Genomic DNA, 9389 nt, shown 5'->3' on the forward strand with positions numbered 1-9389 from the left:
CCCCCCCCCGATGGGCCTTACCCCTTGAACACTGAACCCACCCAACCTCACCGGCCACCGCCAATGCCAAGAGTGAGCCGGGGAGACCTCGCCCACCCGCAAGGGGGAAGGGACCTATTAACCCTCCCCCCCCTGGGCCTTTTGCCCTGAACCCCGAACCTACCCAACCTAACTGAATCCCACCACGTGAGGGTCGCCCCACCACCATTACCCAGCCCACCTACTTGTACCCATGACTATTTGTACCCCCTATGTGGATGATTGACCCTCACCGCTTACCAACTGTGTCTTGATCTCGCCCACCGCCCACCCCCCCCATTGGAGACACTACAGTCTGTATGTATTATGTGTGCTGCCAACCCTGACATAACAACATCCTCCCCATACTCTGTATGTTCCCCCAATGACCGACAACTGACTCTTAATCTTTTGTACCGTTTATTTTTAAATATTCTCTAATAAAATTTAAATCTGTTTCTAGACCTCACCCAAGCACAGGGCCCCTTTGTGCTGGGTGCTGTACTTACACATAGAAAGAGCACACTCCTGCCCTAAACAATTTATGATCTTAATTCAGACAAAGGGGGTGAGGTGGGAGGTATTATCTCCCCCAGTTTACAGATGGAGGATGGGGATACTAGGAGATTAAATGACTTGCCCAAGGTCATCCAGGGAATCTATCACAGAGCCAAGAACTGAATCCACATCTCCCATGTCCCAATGCTGTGCCTTAACCACGTGACTATCCTTTCTGCCATTGATCCAGCACCTTACCTCCATCCGTGGCTGTGCTGATGCTTCCGAGGAAGGGGAAATGCATCCAGGATCCAGGTGCCTGCTGACTTTAATAAGCCTGCAGGCTGCAGGAGTTTCCTGACGACACAGGCAAGCCTGGAAATGGCTGGCTGCATGAACCAGAGTTTGTATTAATCCCCAACATGCCAATCCCCATGAGGGATCCATCCACCGCATGACACAATCATAGACTCTTCTTTAAAATTCACCCACAGTATTTGACTGCCTGACAAAGGCGGCTCCCCCTCCTCGAGGGGATTCTTGCAAAAGCCTCTCAGCATCACGAAATGGATGGTCTAACTGCAATATGTTCACATAATAGAGGGAAGGTGAAGGTCTTCATTATATCTCTGCCAAGCAATCTCAGTGTGGATGGAGATTTAGATACTGAAACACATGGTCTCTTTCCTTTGTGAATCCATCCACTAGCATCTTTTAAGGAAGAGATAATTTTGCTTCTAAGTTTATGCACCAATGATCACAAGCTGGGAAAGATTTCTGCCAGGGAAACACAAGAATCAGTCACTCACTAGGTATAAAATTCTAAAGACAATGATATCAGAGTGGTTAAAGGGAGAATGGACCCATTGAGTCTGTTCCCATGCACGGTCAGGACTTAGTCCTCTGATAAAGAACATGTCATGCTACTCTCCATCTTGCATTATACAGAACATAAAGGATCCCAAAGCACTTTACAATCAAACTGTACACAGAGCACTCTTCATCCTCTGCTGAAATGTAGCCACCTCTGGGTGGAGCACAGCTGCTGTTTAACAGCACACAGAAGCACTACACAGTGGTTTAGGTTAGGAAGTGAAGAATGCCATAACCAAGGGTGATATAGTTAGCTTAGTTGGAATCGGGTTAGTGTCTCTAGTAATATGTGCCATGGGATATTTAATTATCCCAACTGGCTGTTGCCCCAGATTCACGTCTCATCCCATTACATCAGTTATGGCTTCAGTGGTTAACTAACTATCCACCAGGTGGCACCAAAAAGCAAGCAATGGTGCCAATCAGCATGAGAGAGAGTCAGGAAGGACTTCATCGGCATCACTGTGCTTCGTGTCTGCAGTCATGATAAAACATCTCTCCACCAGCAACATAGAATCCTAGAAATCTAGGGCTGAGCTCATCTTAATCCATCCCCCGGGGCCATGGCAGGACCAGGACCAGGACCAAGTAAATCTAGACCATCCCTGACAGGTGTTTGTCTAACCTGGTCTTAAAAACTCCAGTGATGAGGTTTCCACACCTCCAGAGCTTAACTATCCTTTATGTTAAAAAGATTTTCCTAATATCTAACCTAAATCTCCTTGCTGCAGAGTAAGCCCATTACTTCTTGTCCTACCTTCAGTGAACATGGAAAATGATTTCTCTCTCTCCTCTTTATAACAGCCCTTAACGTAGTGGAAGACTATCAGGTCCCCTCTCAGTCTTTGTTTCTCAAGACTAACCATGCACAGTTTTTTTAACCTTTCCTCATAGGTCAGGTTTTCTAAACCTTTGATCATTTTTGTTGCTGTCCTCTGGACTTTCTCCAGTTTGTCCACCTTTCTTAGTGTGGCGCCCAGAGCTGGACACAGTACTCCAGCTGAGAACTCAGCAGTGCCAAGCAGAGTGAGACCGTTACCTCCTGTTCTCACATACAAGACTCCTGTATATGTATGGCTCTCCCTTCCCCATTACATTGACATCCTAACCCAAAAGAATGACAACAGCACTTCCCATGACTCTGTGTTGCTGGTGACCCCATTAACGCTGGACTGGGATTCAGGAATTGCAGCACATCAGGAGAAATAATCAATCCACAGTGATCGTGGAAAGGGATCTCTCCATTTTATTAAGGGCCTTGAACAACCGGGCTCAACCTGTGGCCAGCCAGTGTCCTGGATGAAGCACTCAACTACTCTGGCCATTTCACATGAGAGTAATCCTACTTGAGAAACCTCCTTCACCCTCCACAATTCTCCCCAACCCCTGTGTAATTCAGGAAGAATGAGCATTTCAAGACCTTCCGGATGAAACCGATTCTCTGATGACAAAAGGGGCAGGTCATTTTACTTCCCATTCTGGTTTCACAATGAACCAGAAGCAATTTCCTTTTCTTCCTTCTTGAGTCAGTTCAGGCATCACACTGACCTTTAGCAAGAAACAGCCCAATTGTCTCCAGGGATGGGAAGGAGAGGAAGCAGATAACTAATGCTAATAGAAATACAGAACTCACCCACTTTGCAGGTAAGAATTTTGGAGGGTTCGGTTCCTCGGTGCCTCCAATCAGATGCAGAAAACAGGCATCATGTGATCTGATCCAAATCTCGTCCATCCAACACATTATTCATATGTTATATACAAAGATTGTGGCCTTTGCTCCCTTCTCCCAGTGATACCATTGATTTAGCTCCACAAAGAATCTAGTAGTGAACTTTTCAGACTGTGCATTTCAGCATGTGTTCCACGCAGCACACACGATAGACAAGTCCCTCTGCTTTCCATCACAAGCCTCTGCCCTCCATGAAATAGCGTGAGCAGACCACAGGAAATCTTGTTGGACGGTTGTCGTGCTGTGCAACTAGAAAGGCCAAGCTCCCGGAACAGTCTGCAGCGTGCAGCACAGTTGTGTACCACATGCGTCTGAAACAAACTGCATGTCGCAGCTCCGGGAACAAACAGCAGGGAAATAGCCCTAAAAATAGGAAATCATCCCACGTATACAATTTTCATTTGGACATTAAAACTGCACATCGACTGCTTTAGTTCCTCTTTTGGTTAGCTGTGAGTTCTTTTTTTCTCCCCTTCGTATTGGACACGACTGACTGCAGGTCTCAGTAAAGACCAAGAAGCTAATGGGATGCAGCAAAGTTGTGATTGGGGGGCATGGGGTGGAGGAGGGAATTGTTTGCATGGCTGTGAAGTGAGAGTAAGGATGCAAACTTGGAGATGCGTGTGTCTATGTCTGTACGGAGTGTAAGTCTGTATGTGTGTCTATCTAGCCATGTGCCGTGCTCACCACAGTAAGACGCTTACGGTAGGCTGCAGATTGGCCTACGTAGACCATTCCAGGATAGCTTTTATTTAAAGTGCTACAATTTCAGAAGCCAGACAGGAAAAAAAGTAGTGTTTATGGGCTGGCCTGTGTGGGTCCCATATTGCTTCCTATCCTCAGACTAGAGAATAAAACCCCGCAGAAGGTGTGGGGAGCTCACAATATTCTAAACAACTGAGTTACGCTGTCGTAAAACCTGTGGTAGTTGAGATGCTGCCGACTAGTGGCAGGGGGGGAAGGAGAGGACAGTGAAAGAGCCATAGAAGGGAAAATTCTGCTGCTGGTTATACCACTGCTTCCCCACTGAAGTTATGGCACCATGCAGCTAAGAACAGAATCTAGTTCAGAGGGTTGGACTGCTGGTAACCTGACTAAAATACCCATCCCTTTGGTCCCTGATGAAAATGCACCAACCTAACACTTGCAGTTTGAAAGCAGTTCATTGGTTCATTAACAAACCATTGTAAAAGAAACAATCCCCAAATAGCAAAGTCAGTTTTCCTCAGTTGCTATCGGTCCTGCCTCCATCCTCCAGTGCCTGCTGGAAAGGCTGGAGGGGCGGGGAGGGGTCTATACCCTAGAGAGCACTCTTAACATGCCTCATTCTTAAAGGGCACTTATTCCCTGTGGGGGACCACCCAGCCTGATCCACAGAGACAGAACCATGGAGCAAAGATTGATTGGCCAATGCATTTGGGGGGAAAAGGCTAGCTGGTGCTAGGAAAGTGCCCCTCTGCTTGTCTGCTGACTGTGCTACAGGGGGGGGAAGTCCAGCGGGGGTGGGGAGGTGAGGGGGGAGTTATGCCTTGTATTTCCCGGCCTTAGCCCTTGATTAAGTTATTTCCCTGAATAGGAAGAAAATGGCCCCCACAGTCACCCAGATACAGTCCGGTCATGCGGGGGCTACATAGGCTACTGTAGTAGCCCGTATGTGGTCACAATAAAAGATCCCAACAGAAATAAAGCCCCCAGGCTTCCCAGGCTGTCTGCCCCTCTCTTCATTTCAATGGGCAAATTCCTACATCATAAGGGGCAGAGCCTGAACAAATCTTTCCTCTGGTCTTTCCTCCCCAAAGACCCCCAGTAACTGTGCCCCGTGGCACATGATGGGATTGGTGACAGGGCTCCATGGGAACTGTGATTCTCGCTGGCTTCACACGCCCCTTGCTTTAGGATTCAGGGGGCAAACAACCCAAAAGCCTCCCATTCAAAGGAAGCAGAAATCTCAGCGTGTCCCCTGTTCTTGCCACAAAATTACCCTGGTGGATCTCAGGGAGCCTCTTGGCACACCTGGGCTGAGTTTCTGCTTTACAGAAAAAAACCCCAAACAGGATTCAGGGTTTTCAGTTTCCTCCTGCCCCAGCCAAGAATCCCAATAGAATGCCGTTCTCTTACTCTAACCACCAGAGGGTGATATCACTTCAGCTCTGAGACTGTCCTATGGTTTTGTGGGATCATTTGGTTCCAGGCGACTTCACCAACACAATCGCTTAAGGAATCATCGCATTATTCAGAAACTGCCTTAAATTTCTTCATGGATTCTAGTTTTACACCTGGTAGACATGAAGCAGTCCCAAACCATTTCGACAGTGGGTCACAGGCATCACACAGGAGATCTTCCTTCACACCTAGATGCTAAACTAGCTTATCCCTTTGCCTAGATCTGTCCATACCTGTAGCCCTGGGGACATTCGCCTTCTGTTGATCCACAGAGCAGGTACAATGTTATGCAGCAGGTTTGGAGAGGTTCCTTTCCTAGCTCTTGGCAAGGTGCTGACTTTCCAAAGTGCCGGGGGTGCTTGACCCCTGGCTTTGCCCCAGGCCCTGCCCCCACTCCACCCCTTCCCCCCTCCCAAGACCCCACCCGCATCCTGCCTCTTCCCTCCCTTGCTCCGCCCCAGCCCCATCTCTTCCCACCACGTTCCATCCCCCTCCCCCGAGCACGATGCATCCTCGCTCCTCTCCCCTCCCCCCAGAGCCTCCCGCATGCTGCAAAACAGCTGATTCTGGTGGGTGGGAGGGCGGGGAGGTGCTGATGGGCAGGGCCCGCTGGCGGGCAGGAGGTGCTTCAGGGATGTGGAGGTTCTGATAGGGGGGCTGCTGATGGGTGCCCAGCACCCACCATTTTTTCCCCATGGGTGCTCCAGCCCCAGAGCACTCACGGAGTCAGCACCTATGCACTTGGGAGCAGATCCTCAGAGGTATTTAGGCACTTATCTCTCATTGATTTCACAGGGAGTTTGGTGCTTCTATACCTTTGAGGAGCTGGGCCTTAATCTCTCAGTGCCTCTGTTCCCCATCTGTAGAATGGACACAATCATACTCCCAGACTTGTCTTACTATGTGTTTGCACAGTGTGTAGCACACTGGGATCTTGGATCGGCGTTGAGGCCTCTAGGTACTATTGTAATTCAAATGATCACAAGCAGCAACCTTTCCACCGCTGTGCCTTAACACACTTCCGAAGGGAAAAGTTCTGCGGGCTGATGGGGGAGTTCAGGCTCCCCATCCCAGACATGCTTTGGCCTCTCTGCTGAGGGGGCCAGCTGTGAGGGTGTTTTCCATGGCACCGGATACCTGGCCACAGCGCAGGCTTCCCAGGTTGGGTGGCTAGTGTAAAATCTGTACCTGCTGCTATAAATAAGCCCCGAGCATCTCTTTGCATGTCAGTTTTCCCTCCCAAATGTCCCCAGCAAACTGGGAACTGACCCAACATTATAATTGCTCAAGGCCCAGGGCTGTGGCGGATTAAAAATTCTGACAATTTTTAAATCGAGTGGGGAGGGAGCAGGGGGGAGTCGGAAAGGTATACTCTAGTTCGTGCAAACCGGCATTATTTCGGGGCAAATTCCATGACTGTGCTCTATACAGGAGGGCAGACTAGATGATCCCAGTGGTCCCTTGTGGCCTTAGAACCGATAAATGATTCGTTTCAAAGGCCACACCAATCCGCTTTCAGAAGGGAGCACGTGGACTTGATTGGAAGCAGTGCTGTGGAGGTGAAAGGCTCCTAATGCCAAGCCCCTGAGCCATCCAGCCCACGTTATTAAGAGCAGTTTGCTCCCTGCGGTAATCCTAATCCTGCAGACGTGTTTGAGAATGGGGCAATCCTGAAGTTTGGGGACCTATTTCCAGGTCTCACATAAAACAACCAAGATCTGTCTGTTGCTTAGCTGTGCTCTCCTTCCCCCCCTAAGGAGTTTGAAGCTCTCTGTGCTCCGTTTTTTGCTCTTTTCAAAGTATTAGAAGGGTGGAAGCAGTTACTATCAAATGCTGAAATGCCAAGATATTCTGAAATCGAGCTATTGATGGCATTTCTAATCAGAGAATCCTAGAAGTTAGAGATAGGAAAAAAGCTATTAGATTATCCAACCCATCATCCTGAGTCTACTGCAGTAATGTTTCTTTCAGCACATCCATCCCCAGAATATCTAGCTATGTCGGCCTTAGTTAGTAAAAAATAACCTCCAAACCTCCATCCATCAGTGGAGTCTAATGCCTTATTTCTGGGAGGGGCAATTCTGTACTTGCTCCCGAAGGATGGGTTGGCTGATATGACAGGTCTTTCCCATCTCTAGCTTCAAGGCTTCTGTGATTAGAAAAATCATAAACAGAGCAGCCTGCCAGGAGATAGATAGGTAACTACTAGGATTCTATTATAGAAATACACCTCTACCTTGATATAACGCTGTCCTCGGGAGCCAAAAAATCTTACCGCGTTATAGGTGAAACCGCGTTATATCGAACTTGCTTTGATCCGCCGGAGTGCACAGCCCTCCCCCCCCGCCCCTCCCCGGAGCATTGCTTTACCGCGTTATATCCGAATTCGTGTTATATTGGGTCACGTTGTATCGGGGTAGAGGTGTATATAGAAATACCATGGATACACTGACATACTGGAGGACAGATATATAGATAACTTCTAGGATCCCAGAGACAGAGAGTCAATACTTATAGTGAGAAATGGCTGTATGAGCGATAATTTAATTATCTGATGTGTCTTCCCCCTGGCTTTTTGGACTCTCATCTCAACCTCCACCCCACCCCACCCCCTCCATGCAAGCCGTTCTGTGCTAAATGCAATTTGTCCCCAGTGATGAGTAAAAACCCCAGCCACACCTAGGAACACAGGAACCAATTGAATAGTGTGACTTCCACTCCATGCCCATTAGAATAATTTATAAGGACGTGGATTTCAAGGAGAGGAAGCGATCGTTTCCCGCCTCCCTCTCCCGACTCCCCAGCAGGGAAAAGAAATGGCTGGCGGCAAGCTCAGCCTTTATATCCTCGTAACACAACTGGCTGATTTGCTAAAGCACTTTGCTGGGCGAGCCGTAAACTAGATTATTATCTGATTATAGCAGAGTTATGGGGGGGGGGGAAGGCTCTTGTGGCTCAGGGTGATGATTATTAAGGCTCCTATCCTTGGGTACGTCTGTGCATGAATGAGGCTGGTGACAAGCTTTCCCACTTAAAAAATGATAATGTATTTAAATAACCCTGCATGCTTTCAGGACAGAGCAAACTGAGTTGAAGAAATATTGTAAAATCCCATTAAAGCTATTAAAGTCCTTCTTAGAGTAATGAGAGGATTGAAATGCTGCAACAAGCACAGGAGGTAGTGCTGGGAAAGCTTGCTGGTAAATGTAGTGTCTGTGGTTATCCTTTTTCAGTAAAATCTGGAGAGGGTCATGTAGTTATCTGTGTAAATGAGAGAAACGTATTCATCCCCGATGCTGCTGTGCCGCCCCGCACTTCCATCTTGTCAGATCTCACAGGCAAAGCAGAGTCTAGATGATTTGTTCCTTGACTATGAGGCTGCCAAAGAACGCTTAGGGCACTGCAAAAAGTGGGACTGGTGAATCAGTACCAAAGCAGCCAGCTTCATTCCAATTACTTGCTGCCAAACTAAATTCCCCAAGTTGTTTTAATTGCATACAGCAATTCCTCTTCACCACCTGCTCTAAACTTTTGTGGAGTGTTGCTGCATGCTGTTAAACAGCTGCCGTGTTCCTCCCCAGAAGTGGTGGCATTTTAGTGCTGAGTGAAATGATCTCCATGTATAGTTTGTGTGTCCGTTTAGAAAGAATTTTGGGATGAAAGGAACTATTATAACCTAGACATATTGCCTGGAAAGTAATTGAGACTGACAGATGTATAGAAACACCCTCAGACTAAGAAATGAATCATGAGAGCACAGCTTAGCAGGGAGATCTTTTTTACAAAGGAAATTTTTCCTATTATAAAAAACATATTCAAGATCTTTGGGTTTTTTACTATCTGTTTGTACAGCTCCTTGCAAAATAAGGCCTCAGCCAGTTTGGGGCCCATCAGTGCTACCATGGTATAAATATTACTTAATAACATCCGACCTAATCCTAAATCTATTTATCCTTATTGTGTGGGTTTTTCCACCATAATTTTTCTTATTGTGTTTGTGCTCTACAAAAGGGGCTTATGTTTGATCACAAGAATTGCAGAAGGGCAAGTACAGTAGTAAACAGCCTCAGCACATTTGCTTTCAGCTCCTGTCCTGTCAGCAGTGCAT

Source organism: Terrapene carolina, unplaced genomic scaffold (genome assembly GCF_002925995.2).
Source record: "Terrapene carolina triunguis isolate 2854851 unplaced genomic scaffold, T_m_triunguis-2.0 Scaffold199, whole genome shotgun sequence".
In the NCBI taxonomy this organism is placed as follows: domain Eukaryota; kingdom Metazoa; phylum Chordata; order Testudines; family Emydidae; genus Terrapene; species Terrapene triunguis.